The sequence below is a fragment of the Nicotiana tabacum genome, chromosome 9 (genome assembly GCF_000715075.1).
Source record: "Nicotiana tabacum cultivar K326 chromosome 9, ASM71507v2, whole genome shotgun sequence".
In the NCBI taxonomy this organism is placed as follows: domain Eukaryota; kingdom Viridiplantae; phylum Streptophyta; class Magnoliopsida; order Solanales; family Solanaceae; genus Nicotiana; species Nicotiana tabacum.
Window position 1 is genome coordinate 10,738,538 of NC_134088.1, and position 17,185 is coordinate 10,755,722.

Consider the following 17,185-nt stretch of genomic DNA (forward strand, 5'->3'; position numbering starts at 1 on the left):
TCGGGCATTTTCAATCCTTCAAGGATCTTCATATAGATTTAGCCAAATAAGTCATATAGGTTAAGACTTGTATCTAAATGGTATGACTTCTTCAAGTGTCTGGACTGCTAGTCCGATCCTCACAATCTTTTACAATATTGTACACTATATTGTATTAAATATATCGTCGACGATCATTTTGTGTCAGTACCGAAGCGACATAACTTGTGGAGATCTCATCACTTTCTTTATTTCCAGGTACCTGAACTTTTTCGGGAGTTTCATGAAATGTTATGTCGTGTGCTCTTCTAGAGCTTATTTCCTCCTCATTATGATCATTTTGATCATTAGCTCCTACTATTTTTCAAGGATTGCTACCTTTGGAACCGATTGGTCTACCACGCTTCATGCGTACAGTAAACTCTATCCTACAGGGACTTTAATTTTAATAGGAGCATTTGCAGCTGAAATATGATATTTAATTTTGGATCAGCAAATGCTTCTGGCATTCGACTTGAATTATCTTCTAAGTGAGGATCATGATAATTCGATTCATATAGCATATTTTTCAACTGTTTATTCCATCCCCCAAATGTTAGAAAAGCTAACATATATCCCCAATCATCTTTGGGAAACATATCTTTGTGTATTATGGTAGAGAAATTAATCATATACCACGCAACAAAAGATAGTAAAAATATTTGGTTTCTGATCCTAAACCAATTGTGAAGGGAGGACTTATCATATATTGTTGATCTGATGCATACAAGTGCTGCTATATGCAATTTAGAAAATCTTAGACCAACACATGAAGCTTTGTTCTCATAAGCAATGGTTTAGCCATTAATAAGAGGTATTCAATGCTAAACCAGCTTGGATATAAACCAGCATTATCAATAATCTGAAAATTATGCTCTTAATCGAGAAAAGCAATTCCAAATGCCAAACTGGAGGTTGACAATAATTACACATGTAACCATCTCATATATGCACCTATAAGTGGTTTACATAATAGGTGAACGAGCCTATATTCACCTTTTATATATTTCAGAATGAGGGGTCTTAGTCCCAACTTTAGCTGGTATAATCAATTCATTATGAGAACAAGCAACACATGAGAATTCCTGAAGAATCTTCTAGTTCTTTAGTATATGCTTATCTGAATTCTCAAATAGCTCATTTAAAAATGGCAAATGAAAACTTCAAGTTTATCATGTCATGTGCTATCTCTTAGTAAACTTCTGGTTTACTATGGCATAAACTTTTGCTTTAGTAAACTTCTGGTTTACTGTGATACATGATATAGTACAAATTAAAGAATAAAGCGGGTAACTTCTCACATACATATTGTTTTACCCCCTATGATTGTGGAAACATGAAGATTATCAATCTTCCAATCATTTGTAGTCTCAATATGATAGTCATTTGTATTAGTAAACTTCAGGTTTACTACAACATATGTTTTGACCATAATCATATAATATGAATGACATATTTGTGTATAAGCTCTTCGAGAGCCTTCATTTATTATCCACAATCTAATATTTATCTGGCACTACTGGTGTCATGTATTCTTTAGGCAAACATTTAGCTCTTCAGGAGTTGTTGATACATTTTGTACTATCAAATATTGCTCAGACACTGCTGGTGTCATGAGAGAAAATCACAATCAAATAAACAATGTAAAACAATTGTTTAAGCACACGAAAACTCCTCTTCATAATATTTTTCCACTTTAGGAGGCAATTTCAATTGTGTTACTTCTTCAAGAGAAAATTTAAAATACGAAATATTGAGTATATATTCTCTCAATTATATTAACTCTTCTGGAGGTGAATTGTAATGTATTCCCATCAAGAGCGCGTTCATATTTACCCGACTTATTAGTATTGTCACATTCACTTCAGGGAATGGATTAATATTATCAAAAATTCTCATCCTTCAGGAAATCGAACATAATTATCTAAATGTGCATTAATCACATCAAATTGTGATGCCTCAACCTCTTTTAAAATATTTACTACTTCATGAGCAAATCGAGGCGTGCATTTAATATAGAAAATATTTATGTAGCTTATCTTCAATTGTAACCATAGAAAGCCTAAATTATCACTTCTGGTGATCATAGGCATATACCACTTCTGGTAGTTAACAAAATATAATTACAATGAGATATACGAAATATAACCACTTCTTGTGGTTGTATATTTCTTGCAAACTCTGCTAGAGTTTAAGTTGATCTAATAATGTTATCCATATTCTTCAAAATGACATAAACAAGATATATTATAGTAAACATCATTATCAAATCATAATTTTTCTTTATGTACAACAATTACATAACCATACTATCTATTACAAATAACAAAAATTAAAATATTTACATTTCTACATATTCACCACAGATTACATGACTTGTTTCTCCTTCTGGGAGTGCAAGGTAATCAGTTACATCCAAATGCATGAAGTCTAAATTATCTTCAGAAATAAAATTTGCTTCAGCATTTTTCTTTGTCTTCTTTAGGGAGGCTTGATAAAGCTCAACCAGGTGCTTTGGCGTACGACAGGTACGTGATCAGTGCCCTTTTTCTCCACATCTATAGCATGCATTTTCTGAATTTGGTGTTTGCACCGCTTCATGCTTTTGTTCCTTCTTTTTCCACTGCTGGTGGTGAGGAGTGTTCTTTGGTGCATTATTATTACCATGATTAAAGTTTCTTTCCCGACCACGACCATGACCACGACTGGGGCCATGATCTTTTCCGCGTTTAGCCTGGTGAAAGTTCGTCTCATTCACTTCAGGGAATGGACAAGAACCAGTAGGTCGGCTTTCATGATTTTTCATTAATAGCCCATTATGTTGCTCGGCTATAAGAAGATGTGAGATAAGTTCAGAATACTTTTTAAATCCCATCTCTCGATATTGCTGCTGCAGGAGCATATTCGAGGCATGAAAAGTGGTGAAAGTTTTCTCCAACATATCATGATCAGTAATATTATCACCACATAACTTCAATTGGGAAATAATTCTGAACATAACAGAATTATACTCACTGATAGATTTAAAATCTTGTAGCCTTAGATGAGTCCAATCATATCGTGCCTGTGGAAGAACGACCATCTTCAGGTGGTCATATCTATCTTTCAAATTATTCCACAGTATGACTAGATCTTTAACATTAAGATATTCCATTTTCAGGCCCTCATCAAGGCGATGACGAAGGAATATCATTGCTTTGGCACGGTCTTGGTTTGATGCCTGATTTTTGTCTTTGATGGTGTCTGCCAGATCCATCGCATCAAGATGAATTTCAGCATCAAGCACCCAAGACATGTAGCTTTTGCCCGATATATCCAGGGCTACAAATTCAAGTTTAGAAAGATTTGACATTATTTAGGAAAAGAAAGTTCTTACCTCAGATACTTTCAAAATATTTGCTCGAGATGGCAGAGTCTCGTGCTGATAACGTGTTATAAAATAAAGACTATAAAGTAAAGACAAGTATAAAGAGAAACTGATATATTATTCGAATTCAAACTGATGTACATAATGAACTGAAATCTCTTCTATTTATAGAAGAAAGGAAGCTGTTGTGTAAGCTGCTACTATACCAGATATGGATAATCTTCTACTGAGAGCAATGTTTATCAATAACGGAGTACTGAAAAGATAAGTTTATTATACCCGGTATGGATAATCTTCTACCGGGGATAATATTTATCCATAACTGGGTACTGAAAGAATAAGCTTATTATACCCGGTATGGATAATCTTCTACCGGGGGTAATGTTTATCCATAACCGGGTATCGAAGTGATAAGCTTCTTCAGGAAGCTTATTTCCAATAGAGTACTTAAATAGATAAACATATTTACGGTGGAGTCCCATATGGATAAGCTTCTTCAGGAAGCTTATTTACAATGGAGTACTAAATGAACATCCATAATATAATATATTTATAACAGAACTCATATATTACATAAAAATGTGTACTTAATTCGCCTAATAGAGCTATAACAAATTAACAATTACTCAGATTTATATGTGAAATAAACAATGCCTTAATTAGGTGGATTTAAATTTTAAGCATATGGATAAAAAATACTGCAATTTGGACATAAAAGTATAGGTTTTAGAAGAAAAAAATAGTATTTTGAGTTAAGTTAATTAAAAAGGATATTAAAAACTAAAAATTATATTTGGACATGCATTTTACTTGAAAAAATATCATAATCTTATGAGAAAAATTGAAGTTTTACTTGAAAAAGATATCTGCTCATTTTGATTTTTGTTTTGACTTGTTTACTGGTCTCGTGAGGTTTTCAAAAGGCTTCCATGTATAATTTATGTTTAGAGAGTTATTGCAACAGTATTTCTGTAATTAAATATGTTTAGTATGTCCCTATTTCGACTCTTTAGGATTATATCTCAACTGTGGATAAGACAAGACTGGGAAGGGGTGCTAACTATTTTGGAACATTAACAGTTGCTCAAATTTATTAAAATTTGACTATTTCTACATGCGTGTAAACCTACTTTGGACCTCCTATGAATTTGCGGAAGTCTATTTATGATAATTTACATAATGTCCGGATATGAACTTTTGACCCCTTCCCACCTCTCCCCTTTTAAAAATTATTCCTATATAATGTCCTGATTGAACTTTACCTATGCTCCCATGGTGAGCATATAAAGGAATAGAAAGGACCCAGGGCTAAGGGTAAATTAGATTCAGGTATATAGCAGGGGTAAGGGTAAATTAGATTCAGGTATATAGCCAATTGAATTGTCTGCAGGGGTATAGAGCCAATTGGGTTGCCATCTTGCAAAGAGGTGGACCAAAACTGAACATTAATCACCTTTTGTAGAGGGTTAGAGCCAGCTTTCTATTCCGTGAACAATGTTTCACGACTTTGGGGGACAGAATTGGAACCTGCAATCATGAGAGCATGATAAGTTGGCCAACTAACGGCCATGATGAGCCTTGAGTTGGCACTCTTTTAGGAGGGGAACCCTGAGGGGATTGGGCTATAGAGAGCCAATCGTTTTGCCTTTAGCATGTGGGTCGTGATGCTCCTTGAGACGGCGGTCTCCTTATAGGAGGAACTTGCTCCTTAGTTGTTGCTCTGCTGCATCTGGCCCGTCTTCTCCCCTCAAGAATACTCAATTGCCCAATTTAACTACCTCATACTTTGCTGCTCTTTATCTGAATCAAGATAGCATCTTCCATTTTTGGTGGTTGGAGCTAACATCATATAAAATTAGTGAATACAACAAACACCTTAGGGATGGCAACGGGGCGGGGCGGGTGCGGGGCGGGGGTAGATGGACGCGGGGCAGGTTGAATTTCTTTTACGAAAATGAACGTGATTGCGGGGCGGTTGCGGATTTTGGGATAATTTTATCTTTCCTAGAATCTGATTATAAAATTCTTCCGCTAAGCATGCAATTTTGATCAATCTTCCTTATCAATTCCTTTAGGCTTTACCATATTATATCCGTTGTTTATTCCATCATCTTAAATTGATATATTACAAAAAAATTGCTATATTTAGTTTGCATTATCAAATCAGTTATGCATTTAGATCATCATTATTACTATAAGACCAATTCACTTTATTGAATTCACATTTGTCCAGAAACTAATCCTAAGAAGATTTGAAAATGAGACGTCATACCAAAACCTTTTACTCCTTCAATTTTCTGGGTTTGCTTTCTTTCTAATAATGCTTTTGATTTTTGATTTTAAAAGCCCTAAAATAAAAATAAAAACAACTAGCTCTGTTAGTACAAGTTAACAAAAAAATGTTTGGGAAAAGTTACTCATTAAAATTAATAATTAAAAAGAAAAGAGAAAGTTTTGTACTATGCGGTGCGGGTTTATGCGGGGCGGGGCGGAGCGGGTTGAAAACATAAGATTTTGTTATGCGGGGCGGGCCGCCCCATTGCCATCTCTAAAACACCTTCATTAACAAAATTTCCATCTATAAAAGTTCAAGTAAATAAGAGGATTAACTGGCTAATTAACAAACAATACATCCTTTTCAATCTTTTGGTACAAGAATCATATTGTCAACTAAAATCTCGTGGAACTGCAACACGACACTTCTAGTCAATCTTCACTGATGAGTAGATGAGCCTCGCGAACCAGAAGCATGCGTAGAACCCAATTGTGCCAGTCAAGACAAAGAAAGCATATGATGCGATCAACATGTAGCCGAAGTACAGCATACCAGATACGGGCTTTGTGATCTCAAGCTTCGTGAAGAAATAGAATGCTGCATAAAGGAATAGGTAGAGAGCCGATGACCCTGAAGTGAGGTATGATCTCCACCACCAAAGGTAGTCCTCACTGCATAGCTGGAAATAGCAGAGCACAATTGTGATCTCGGCACAGGCAATGATAAGGATGACGAGCACAATGAATATGTAATAGAACTGCTGCAACCAGATTGAGGTGAGGATGAAGAATAGCTGACTTCTTAAAACCTACATAACTACCAACAAAAACGAGTGGTACTGCGATGCCAAACCACAAGAATACTAATGCAAACATGGTTCCAAATGGTACTGCCCCAGATGATTTCTCTCCCCAAATTAGAGCATTCAACACAAAGAAAAGAACAAAAACAACTCCGGGGAACATGAGTGCTGTCTTGAGAGTAATTTTCTTCCACTCAGTTCCTTTGTACATCTTGTAAAGGCGGGCTGAAGCATACCCAGCAAAAACACCCATGAATGCCCAGAGAAGCAACATTGCGGTCATCAATCCTCCCCTGTTTGAAGGGGACAAGAATCCCAGGACAGCAAACGTCATTGTAACTACTGTCATTCCAAAGAACTGAACACCAGTCCCAACATAAACACACAACAGATCTGGGTTAATTGGAGGCCTAAAAACATCCCCGTGAACCAATTTCCATCCTGTTTCCTCTTGAGCCTCTTCCTGGCTCTCTAACTGATTGTACTTGGAGATGTCACGGTAGAGGGTCCGTGACATGATCATTGCTACCATGCCCAATCATCAATGAATTAACAATTGAAAACCAGTGGATCTGATCATCGGTCATTAAAAGGTATGTATCCCATCTCGATGCCCAATTGATATCACTTTCCTGAGAGTTGGAGAACAGATACAAGGATACAAATTCATCACAACCAGCCCACATGCATGTGCATTTTTACATTGTAAAGAACTTCAATACTCCGTATTAAATATAACTTGTTTAAAATTAAGATATTGTCTTGAAAAAGTTTCATGAGAAATTCAACATTAAATAATAGGTGCTATTGGCTAGAATATAGGAAGTAGAGTGTAACAAGAAAATAAGTAGTATCACCGGTAAAGTTATTAATTGGACATGGGAGGTAATTTTGAGCATAACAAATAATGGCTGATCAGGGTAGTTAAGCTTGTAGTAATAGGCACTTTATCAGTAGTAGATTCAAACATCAACTGCCACTTAGAAAGATAATAAAATCTGATCTCCATAATTAGACGTGTTTTACCTTAAATTCAACATCATATGTGAAGATGATTTCCTTTTTATCTTCAACCTCTTGGGGAGAATCCTAACTTGTAACAGTACACTTGGCATGGGGATCACAAGTGGTCAACCGATTTTTGTCATTCCATTCCCCATCGTATTCATATTTCACACTGGAAAAGAAAACACAATATCCAATTCAACATTCATAACAAAGAAACAATAATTGAAGTCAAAACATATGAACTACACATAACTACCAGAATGGTCTCCAAATCCTACAACGCTTGCAGCATCAGTTTGTGGATCCCTGTGAAACTTGACAGTGAATGTCAAATGATTATGGATAAAATGCTTCTCCTCCTTGCTCTAAAGAATAGAAAAGATGCAGAGGAAATAAGTTCACGATGCCTCCAGAATATTTATAAACCAAACCACCAGAGAAAAAGATGAAATAATCTGATACATACTCCAGCATATTGCCCCTTTAGACCAACATGAAAAACATGCTGATAGACTGTAGTGTCCAGGCCAAGCCTTTTTATGGGCATAACAAGAGGAAGATTATCCAAAATCCTGTTAAAACGTCACATCTCATTTTAGATGCAATATTATACAACCAGAAAAGAGGAAACAAATTTAATATACAAAGATATCACAGGATAACTCTCACATGTTGACCCGATATTCATCTTCAATCTTCTCCTTCAGCTGTTTTGCAGTTTTTGCATTAAGAACAGTACGACATAAACATTGCACATCTGTGGTTCTCTCATATGGAACTGCATAATAGATTGTCCAGTCAATCAACTCCCCCTTATTCAAAGCATAAGACAAAGCACACTAGTAACCCACCCCCACAAAAAAAAAGAAGAAAAAGGAACAAAGAACAATCAGGGAAAAAACAAATCTGAGAAAAGAAACTAACCTCATAAGGGGAATTCTCAATATGGTCACCACGAAGAACTTCACCAAGATTCTCTGCACTGTCAACAATTTGTTCCGGCTTGCAGTAAGGAAGGGATCAAGGGAATAATAGGAATAAGGAAGCTGCATTTTTTGTAGAGGTCAACTTGTTCACTTTCACCATCAGAGGGTCACCCTGCCCCAAAAAAGAGAAAAGTGAAAAGTCATCTTACAAGAAGTTGATTCAGACAAAATAACATTTTTGGCCAGATTGAAGTGGAAAATTTAGCGTGCCAAGGAGCTTCTTAAAAGTTGATAGAATCACTGTTTAACTTCAGGAAACTTGTACCAGACTTCTTTGGACAATCACAAGATATATTTCATACTTTTATAGCATTATACTGAACACTGTCCTCCAAAATGTCTCGCTCTGAAATTGCTCCTACCAACAATACGAGCTATTAAAAAGATTCCTTTTTTTCATAATATAAATCTATCAGAGGCATATTTTGCACTACTGTGTGAAGATCTGTCTTTGATAATCTGTGGACCACTTGGAATATTCCAACAACAAAGCATGCTAACTAGATATCTGCACCCACAACTAGAAGTCTCAAGAAAGGACAGCTGCTTATACACCTCAATTCCAAGCTAGCTGAGGTCAGCTATATGAATCCTCAGAATCCATTTAGCTCGATTTGTTATTCCAATATTCAACTGACACTCTATGATTATGAAATTTGTGTTATCTTTTATTCAGTTGAAATATTCAAGAATTTCCTAATCCTCTATGGACACAGCAAAACACTTGATATCTTATATATCAATCAAAGGCTAGAAGTAAAACAAACAAACAACATTGAAAAGAAAACAGCGGTAATCAGCTGAAAGCAAGGTAGAGACAAAATACATGAAGCACCATTCGCACTGTAGTAAAACCATAGGTCCATATGTAGACATAGACAATCAAATGTATCGAGTCAATATGCAACTGAGTGTCCTTTGTCCATGAACTCCTGATTTCAACAAATGTTGGATGCTGGGATCAAGCATTTGTATACTGTTTTCCAGAACTGAATGTTGATGCCACTCACTTAAACCATAACTACAATCTTACGTCCGAAGCTTATGTGTTCCACTTGTATAAAGGGAAGTTAGATTCAACCAACAACAAGCCCATTGAATCTAACAGAGGAAACAGTAGAATGTACCGTCCTTAAACGACCAAAACCAATAAAATCCATTTGATGCTTTTATAGATCTAACAGAAAATTTAATAGATTTATCAGCAAAATCGCTAATGTATACCAGATCCAACACATAAGCCGCCAATTATCCAAATCAAAACCTCAAACATCAAATAGCACATGTACTACAATAGCAATTCATCCAAAAACCATCTCAATTATAACCTACTCCTATTAGAAGTATCCGATTTACAAATAACCGCTATATGTGTGCAATGAATAGCACAAAAATTAGCATCGAGATTCAACAATGAAAATCATTCTGTCTATCGTGCTAGCTCTAACCTCGGATTTTCACTACAGAATCATGTAATTACAACATATCGCATACACAAAAACACACGCACACACATTTGGAGAGAACAGAGCTGAAAATTCACCTTCTGGAAATCCTGAGGAGCAACACCAGGGAGGTAAAAACAGTGAGCTTCATAGGAGAAGAGACATATCAGCACCAAAACCGAGATCCATCGGTGAATCAACTGAGGTCTCGCTACCTCCATAGCTTTCTCTCACCGAGATCTAGATCCACACACACACACACAGTGAATCCAAAAGCGTAGAGTACAAACTCCGCCTCTTTCTCTCTCTAGAAGCTTCTCTCTAAATCACCACACACACAGAGAGTTGTTTGGAGCTTTTGTAAATATATTTTCTTTTTGGTCCGTTCCAAAAAAAATAAACCTTTACTAAATTTGGTAACAATTTAGCTTAAACTTACAATTCTACCCTTAAAACTTTTATAATCACATAAATAATCTGCCCCTTTTTTACTTGTTTAAAACCACAAATTTCAAAAGTATTCATATTTCTTAAACTGCGTGCGCAGTCAAAGGTCGGGAGTAACAACAAACGAGAAGATCGAGACACGAAGCTAATGGTAAAGACTGGAAAATGTGATTTGATTAAGGAATTACTGGTGATGGAATGTTCACCGTTGGATTGGACGCGTTTGTCGTGTGATCCACGGTTCAGATTGGATCTGAATGGTTGTCGTCGTCTATGGTAAAAGAAATGGAAAGGGCTAAATATACCTTGTACTTTCGAAAAATGTATAAAAAATATTATAGTATAAGTCCAAATATATTCATGCCGTTATACTTTGGGTTCAATATACCCCTTATTTAACCAGAGTACCACATGTTATCATTCTATTGGTCAATTTTAATTATTTCCTAATTAATTAAAAAGGCTCGTTCATAAGCATACCCATTACCCATGCCTGAAAAGCAATTTTTAAAGCAATTTCTTTTTGTAAAAATTGGAAAAATTTGAAATTATTTTTCCTAAAATTGTTTTAGAAAACATTTTTCAGTTATCAAGTTTTTTAAGGCAATTCTTTTGTAAAAACTGAAAAAAATATTTTCGTTTTTTAAAGTTTTAGTAAAAAATATCTGCTTTTTAAAAAAAAATTGCTTTTCCGGGTTTTTTTATTCTTTAATAAAACATTATTTTTAGAAAATATTTTTCACTTGTTCCAGTTTTTTTAAAGCAATTCTTTCGTAAAAACTGAAGAAAAAAATATTTTCGTTTTTTTCAGTTTTTAGTAAAAAAAAATCAGTCTTTTTAAACTTATTGCTTTTCCGTTTTATTTTCAGTTTTTAGTAAAAAAAATTCATTTTAAAAAAAGGCTTTTCAGTTTTTATAAATACTAGTTTTAGTGCACGTGCGTTGCACGTGTGCATCACGTTAATCAATATAAAACGTAAACAAATTATTAATAAAATAGCAATGGAGATAAAACTAAACGCAATATATGTTTAAATGATGAAAAAGATATTAGTACATTAATCTAATATATAGCTGAATTCAACATTTTCCGAATGAATTTAGTGTAATTAGTTCTATAGTATTTATCATTATAAATATTTTATTATATAAGATACGAATATGCTATAGTGTTGTATCTCATCCAGCATCTCTTTGTAAAGTCTACGCTCATAATGTCATTGTGCAAAAAAATATTTCTCCATTCAAAGTTAATCAAAATTATAGCCAAATGAACCTCTTCTTGTGTGAAATAGTTATCCAGATTCTTATTGATTTAACTCTAAATTTTCTTCTTTGCACGCTCATCCAATATCAATTAAAAGTCAATACTATCCTAAACTCACTCTGAATGCACTCTTCTAATAACAATTTTAAAACTTCAAGAGTTCATAATGTTGAGGCCAATTTTTCAAAATTATCGAGGGGAAAATGACCAATTTATAGTTATTTCAAGAGTTCCAAATACATTAGTTTAACTTAGAAGTAAAAAGTTAACTGTAGTTGCAAATTCACATAGTATGGTTGTAGCTTAAATTATTTCTAAATTAACACCATATTAGTTCAGACTTCTAGAAATTTAAAATTAAGATTAAATCAAAACTCTTAAAAATTTAACAGGAAAAAGCGAACATACGTTGCTGATGGATAGTTCATATTTTTAGGTAATCAATTATTGGTAATTTGGAGAGAAAAATACTACTATATACTTTAGAGGCTAAGAATTAAAAAATAAATTTTAATGGCCACGTACTAAACTCCAAAAGAATATTTATAAAAACTGGTCAAATAAGGAAAAGAATTAATAATGTAAATTTTAATTGAATTTGAAGACCTAAATATTAGGATCTTCTTAAATAAAATAATAGTTGATTTTGAAGTCCTAAATATTAAAAAAATAATTAAATGACTATTTTGTCTGGTATAAAATTAACTTTTAAAGGGTAAAAAAGGCGAACGACATTTCGATAGGGGCTTAATACTTTTAATATAGTATAGACATACATAAATATAGATAATAGGCTTGTATAATTTGTTATAATTAAGTATGATATTAAATAATAATTTAGGTGCTTAATTGAACATGAATTAATTACTTTATATGATTAAATAAGAATACTTAGAATACATATTTAATTATTATGCACTGAAATAATTTTAGTTAGACGTTATTGTATTAAATAATTTAATTTTAATTTAATGTATGTAATTTTATATCTCCATTTTTTTATTTTTAATTAGAAATTAATTGAAGTCGCCATTGTTGTCATCTTGATTTTATACGCATTGCACAAAGGATGTATTGTCCATTAGTACAATTTACATAAGGTAAACTATTTATTAATTTTAAACTCCTAAATATTAGTATTTTCTACCTATTTTAATAAGGAAAGATTTAACATGCAAAATTTTAATTAATTTCAAAGTCCTAAATATTAGGAAACTAACCGAAGTTACAAATTTGTCCATTATAAAAGTTATGGAAAATGGTTCAAAATGCCCCTAAACTATTGGAAAAGGTTTAAAAATACCCTTCATCTACCTATTGGGCTAAAAATACCCCATCATCCACCTTTTTGGTTCACTTATGCCCTTTGACCGTTAGGTCAATGCTAAATTAAAATAATTATTATTCTTTTTGTAAAACATAAAATAAAATAGCAAAATATTTTTATTTTTTTAAACTAATGCACCAATAGTCCACTAATTTAGTAAACTCTTCTACTTTTTTTTCATTTTTTACAAAAAAAAAAATCAGTTTTTACAAAAAAATATTTTTTTCAATTTTTTTTTTTGTAAAAACTATTTTTTTTTTGTAAATATAGAAAAAAATGTTTTTAATAAAATATTTTCGTTTTTAAAAACTGATAAAAATATTTTCAACAAAATATTTTTGTTTTTGAAAAATATTTTTTTTCTTCATTTTTTCAGTATTTGTAAAGCATTTAGTTTTATTTTCGTTTTTCATTTTTTTTAAAGAAAAAATATTTTTGATTTTTTTAAAAATCTGAAAAATGAAAAAAAGAATATTTTCCAAAAACAATTTTTTTGTTGAAATTTTTTTTCCAGTTTTTAAAAACGAAAATATTTTAATAGAAATATTTTTTTCTGTTTTTACAAAAAAAATATCAGTTTTTACAAAGGAATTCTTTAAAAGAACTGAAAAAATGTAAAAAAATATTTTTTGTAAAAACTGAATTGTTTTTTGTAAAAACTGAAAAAAAAAGAAAAAAGAAGAAGAGGACTTTACTAAATTAGTGGACTACTGGTGCAATAGTTTAAAAAACGAAAATATTTTGTAAAATATTTTTTTTAAAATTTTAGAAAAAGAATAATAATTATTTTTAATTCAGCATTGACCTAACGGTGAAAAGGCATAAGTGAACCAAAAAGGTGGATGGAGGGGTATTTTTAGCCAAATAGGTGGATGAAGGGTATTTTTAAACCTTTTCTAATAGTTTAGGGGCATTTTGAACCCTTTTCCGTAAAAGTTAAAAAGGGTAAAAGGCGAAAGACATTTACTATTTTCTGGACATATATATATATATATATTTATAATATAAACAAATTATTCGTATTTTACCTAAGAGAAATAATTTGGTATATGTTTTTTTCTTCCTTTTTCCGATTCACACCCTCATCCTCCCTTTCTTTTAGCCAAAAGTATATTAATAAAACTCCTAAGTAAAATGATTGAAAATAATGGATTATAACCTAAAAAATATATAAATACTTAATTAAACTTTTGCTTAAAATATTTATAGAAATATAATGGGTTAGTGTTAAAAAAAAAAAAGAGACTCCTATAGCTAAAAGGATTCCAAAGTGCTGATACGTTTCCTAATACTCCTATGACTTTAGGAATTGAAAGTGTTCCATCCAAAGATTTTTACATGTTAATGAAACGTACAATTATCTTTTACAGATATGTTATATTACATTACACAGCTTAAATAAGAAAGGATTTGGTACGCAATCTTTAATTGATTTTGAAGTCCTAAATTTTAGGATGAGTTAAATTACTATTCCTAAATATTAAAAATTAATTAAATTACTACTTTGTCCAGTATAAACTTAATTTTTTAAGGGTAAAAAAATCGAACGACATTTCGCTAAGGGCCTTCGTGCTTTTAATATAGTATAGATAGATTGCTTTAGAAAATATTTTTCAGTTTTTCAATTTTTTTTAAAAGTAATTTTTAATTGAAAAAAAAATATTTTCGTTTTTTCAGCTTTTAGTAAAAATAATTTCAGTTTTTTTTTTCAATTTTGACAAAAAAAATTGCTTTAGAAAACTGTTTTTCGGGTATGGACAATTGGTGTGGGTCTTTTAATTAGGGAAAAAGACTAGATTTGTTCCTCTACTTTAGTAAATTATTCACGTTTGTCCCTAGTTCTACTATCCGTCCAAATTCGTCCCCACCGTTAAGAAAATAGACAAAATCATTCCTAAGCTTAACACAAATCCACCGTGGCACTGAGAGCCTTATCTTAAACTGCCAACTAGACAAATTTTGAACCCAATTTTAAAAAACTCGCTTCGACCCTCCTATTCATGACCCGATTTAACTGGATCTGAAAAAAACTGATACCTCGGACTGTTATGAAATAAAAATGGTTATGGAATCATATTAAAGTTCCTTTACAACTCAATAGTGCCAATTTACCAAATAAAGGGTGCTAATTAACAATGTGGTGTTTACAAATTTTAACTTCTTAATAGATGAAGCGAGATTCAAAATCGCAAACCTTTAAGCTGCAAAATTATTTTTAGTTTTGTGAAGAGTTGAAGATCAGAAAAATGAATAAATAGAAGAAAAGAAATCAAAGCCTAAGGTACCTTATCTCAGATCTGTAAATATGAACATAAAGAACTTGAAGATTTATATATCTAATGATGAACTATATAAAAAGTTGCAGCTACCAACGCCTACCCAACCCCCACCCCCGGCCACCGCCGTCGCCTTCACCTTCGGTGTCGTAGAAAATTCTCTCTTGTCTGTCGGAGATGGCTTTCAGTTGAAGGGAAAAATCATAAAAGACTCCCTCAACGCAAAGGCTGAAATAATCCCGATTTTGCCTAGGCATTGAAGTTGTTGAGGAAGCTTCACATTGATGGAAAATCATTTGCTTTAGGATTGTGATGCTAGTTGGAGGCCGTTTTGGGTGGGGTGGACGGTTTTTAAGAGGGAAAATGGGTTTGACCGGGTAATGGGTTATTTGAATGGGTATGGGTTTTTTAATTTGCCTAGTTGGCAGTCAAAGAAAAGGGTCCCAGTTCCACATTGGATCTCTCTTAGGGTTAGGGGCGATTTTGTCTACTTTTTTAACGGTAGGACTGTATTTGGACGGATAGTAGAACTAGGGACAAACATGGATAATTTACTAAAGTAGAGGGACAAATCTAGCCTTTTTCCCTTTTAGTTAATTAGGGGATACTCAGAATTGGCCAAAAGGACGATGACACGTGTCACTCCGTTTAAATGGGGATATATTTGCACCCAAAGTATAACAGTAGGGGTATATTTGGACTCATAGTATAACGAAGGTAAATTTTAAATGTTTTTTGAAAGTACAGTGATATATTTTGCCCTTTTCTCTAAAAGAAATGACTGGGAATTTAATGGAGTAAATGGATTATCGGATAAGGGTTTGATTTGGCACTCTACTATCATAAATAGGCCTTATTTACCATCCGTTTAATGTTTTTATCACAAAAATATCCTTACCGTAATACATTAGGTTCATATTTATCCCTTGCACGTTAAAAAGATTACATTTTCCCTTTGTTATAATTTAGGACCGATACTCTTCAAAATGGATTATATTTGCCCTTCGTTATACTTTATTGACATATTTATCTTTACAATTATACTTTAGTATCATATTTTCCCCTCATCTGTTAGATCGCCATGTCCCACCTTTGTTTTCCTACATGGCGCCTATGTGGTTTCTTTTTCTTCCAATTTAAATATGGTCACCTATTTAAGATAATTTAACCCGCTTACCCAATTTAAATAAGACACACTAACTAAACCAAATGGAAATCATAATTTCCAATCCCCCCACGCCCACCCACCCACCCGTCCATCTCTCTCCTCCGGGTCAGCTCCATATGTTTCGGAGAGCGAGAAAATTTTGGACAGTGAGTGAACGAAACTATAGTGTTATCTCTAATTGATTTATTTAATTATTTCACCTTTGTCTATGTTAATTTGTCTCCACTTAATACTTAGGAGTTAAGAGACATGAATCACTCAATGATGTTTTGAAGTGTTTGTAGAGATACAACTCGGTAAAGTCTAAACTGGGTCAATTGACCATGATTAATCCACGAAAAGCAATTTCCTAATACGGAATTTATGAAGATTGTGCGAAATACAATAGTTATAGCATCGACAACATATCGACAAACAATAACTTTGAACTCAAAATCACTAATCTAATACAGCTCATAATTATTGCAGTAACCAAAGTAAATTATGAGAAGTTGCACAATAATAAAGTTAATGAAGTCTTATTTAAATTAGGTGGGTGGATTAAATTATCTTAAATAGGTGACCATATTTAAATTGGAAGAAAAAGAAATCCACATAGGTGTCATGTAGGAAAACAAAGGTGAGACATGACGATCTAACAGATGAGGGACAAATATGATCTTAAATTATAATTGTAAGGATAAATATGTCAAGAAAGTATAACGAAGAGCAAATGTAACCCTTTTTGAAGAGTAGATGAATAAATATGATCCTAAAATATAACGAAGGGCAAATGTAACCCGTTTTAACATATAAAGGA

General features: G+C 32.8%; 1 pseudogene; it reads right to left on the minus strand.

Annotated features, from left to right (window-relative positions):
* Window positions 1-5,947: 5,947 nt before the first annotated feature.
* On the minus strand, window positions 5,948-10,252 carry LOC107800567 (transmembrane 9 superfamily member 9-like; annotated as a pseudogene).
* Window positions 10,253-17,185: the final 6,933 nt, after the last annotated feature.